This window comes from Macaca thibetana, chromosome 8 (genome assembly GCF_024542745.1).
Source record: "Macaca thibetana thibetana isolate TM-01 chromosome 8, ASM2454274v1, whole genome shotgun sequence".
NCBI classification, from domain to species: domain Eukaryota; kingdom Metazoa; phylum Chordata; class Mammalia; order Primates; family Cercopithecidae; genus Macaca; species Macaca thibetana.
The window spans coordinates 125,591,963-125,594,817 of NC_065585.1; the positions used below are offsets into that span (position 1 = coordinate 125,591,963).

At 43.9% G+C, this 2,855-nt stretch overlaps 1 pseudogene; it reads left to right on the forward strand.

Moving 5' to 3' along the window:
- The first annotated feature begins 624 nt into the window (after positions 1 to 624).
- Positions 625 to 2,567, forward strand: LOC126960719 (BRCA1-A complex subunit Abraxas 1-like; annotated as a pseudogene).
- Positions 2,568 to 2,855: the final 288 nt, after the last annotated feature.

Below are 2,855 nucleotides of genomic sequence, written 5' to 3' on the forward strand. Positions count from 1 at the left end.
TAGGTATTGTCCAAGGTTTCTCCCCATGTGATAGTCTGAAATATGGCCTCGTGGGAAGGGAAAGACCTGATTGTCCCCCAGCCTGACACCCGTGAAGGGTCTGTGCTGAGGAGGACTAGTGTAAGAGGAAAGAAGGCCTCTTGGCAGTTGAGATAGAGAAAAGCATCTGTCTCCTGCCCGTCCCTGGGCAATGGAACATCTCGGTGTAAAACCCCATTGTATGTTCTGTTTACTGAGATGGGAGAAAACTGCCTTAGGGCTGAAGGTGGGATGTGCTAACAGCAAGGCTACTCTTTATACACTAAAAAGGTTTATGGAGATGTTTGCATATGCGTATCAAGGCACAGCACTTTTCCATAAACTTACTCATGTCACAGAGATCTTTATTCATATGTCTTACTGCTGACCTTCTCCCTGTGATGATCCTATTATCCTGCCACTTCCCTTTTCCTAAGATGGTAAAGATAATGATCAATAAGTACTGAGGGAACTCAGAGACCGGTGCTGGCGCGGGTCCTCTGTATGCTGAGCGCCGGTCCCCTGGGCCCACTTTTTCTTCATACTTTGTCTCTGTGTCTCATTTCTTTTCTCAAGTCTCTCGTTCCACCTAATGAGGAACGCCCACAGGTGTGGAGGGGCAGGCCACCCCTTCGTATTAGTGAATACTTCTGTTAAAATGTTTATTTCTTGGCCCTCTCCTGCAGCCTGAGGCGGCGGCAGCATGGAGGGCCAGAGCACGTCGGTGGCGCTCTCGGGCTTTGTGTTCAGCGTACTCCCCTTCCAGCACCTCAGTACGGACTCAGAGACAGTATCCTTGGGGAAGTAAAAATTGAAGCCAAAAATAGTATTACTGGGGCCGGGCACGGTGGCTCACTCTTGTAATCCCAGCACTTTGGGAGGCCGAGGTGGGCGTATCACAAGGTCAGGAGTTCGAGACCAGCCTGGCCAACACAGTGAAACGTTGTCTCTACTAAGAATACAAAAATTAGCTGGGCGTGGTGGCAGGCACCTGTAATCTCTACTAAGAATACAAAAATTAGCCGAGCGTGGTGGCGGGCGCCTGTAATCCCAGCTACTCAGGAGGCTGAGGCAGGAAAATTGCTTGAATCCGGGAGGCAGAGGTTGCAGTGAGCCAAGATCGGGCCACTGCACTCCAACCTGGGTGACAGAGCTAGACTCCACCTCAAAAAAAAAAAGCATTACTGATTCCCAAATGGATGATGTTGAAGTTGTTTATACAATTGACATTGAGAAATATATTCCATGCTATCAGCTTTTTAGCTTTGATAATTCTTCAGGTGAAGTAAAGGAGCAAGCACTGAAGAAAATATTATCAAATGTCACAGAATGTGGTAGGTTGGTACAAATTCCATTGTCATTCAGATCAGATCATCACATTTAGAGAGAGGCTGCTTCACAAAAACTTGCAGGAGCATTTTTCAAACCAAGACCTTGTTTTTCTGCTATGAACACCAAGTATCATAACAGAAAGCTGCTCTACTCATCGACTGGAACATGCCTTATATAAACCTCAAAAAGGACTTTTTCACAGGGTTTTAGTGGTTGCCAACCTGGGCATGTCTGAACAACTAGGTTATAAAACTGTATCATTTTCCTGTATGTCCGCTGGTTTTAGCCGAGCACTACAAACACACAGCTCTAAATTTTTGGAAGATGGATCCTTAAAGGAGGTACACAAGATAAAAGAAATGTATGCTTCATTACAAGAGGAATTAAGAGTATATGCAAAAAAGTGGAAGACAGTGAACAAGCAGTAGATAAACTAGTAAAGGATGTAAACAGATTAAAAAGAGAAATTGAAAAAAGGAGATGAGCCCAGAGTCAGGCAGCACAAGAGAAGAGAATCCAAAAACCCTCAGGAGAACATTTTTCTTTGTCAAGCATTACGGACCTTTTTTCCAGAATCTAAATTTCTTCATTCATGTGTTATGTCTTTAAAAAATAGACATGTTTCTAAAGGTAGCTGTAACAACAACCACTATCTCGATGTTGTAGACAATCTGAACTTAATGGTAGAACACACTGACATTCCTGAAGCTAGTCCAGCTAGTACACCACAAATGATTAAGCATAAAGCCTTAGACTTAGCTGGCAATTCAAGAGATCATGGCGGGCGGATCACGAGGTCAGGAGATCAAGACCATCCCGGCTAACACGGTGAAACCCCGTCTTTACTAAAAATAAAAAAATTAGCCGGGCGCGGTGGCGGGCGCCTGTACTCCCAGCTACTCGGGAGGCTGAGGCAGGAGAATGGTGTGAACCCAGAAGGTGGAGCTGGCAGTGAGCCGAGATAGCGCCACTGCACTCCAGCCTGGACGACAGAGCAAGACTCGTGTCAAAAAAAAGAGATCATGGCTGTTAGACACACAAGACAAACCATCTAAAACAGATACTGATAGTAGTAACCAAAAAAAAAAAAAAAAAAGCATCCAAAATGAGCAGCCCAGAAACAGCTGAAGAGACTGAAAAAGATGAAGGTTTTGGTGAACATTCACCGTCTCCCACGTTTTGATCCTTTTAACCTTAAAAGGACATTTTTTAATTTGGCTGATGGGTAAAGCCAAACATTTTTATTGTTTTTACTAGGTTGAGCTACTTGCTTACCTAGTAAAGGTAAGTTCATTTGTTTTTACTATGTTCACCTGTTTGCAGTAATCCACAGATAAGTCTTAGTGCATTTATTTTACAAAGTACTTTTTTGAACATCAGATGCTTTTATTTCCAAACCTTTTTTCACCTTTCAATAAGTTGTTGGGGGAAAGGCTTACACAGACACATTCTTTAGAATTGGAAAAGTGAGGCCAGGCACAGTGGCTCACAGCTATACTCCCAGC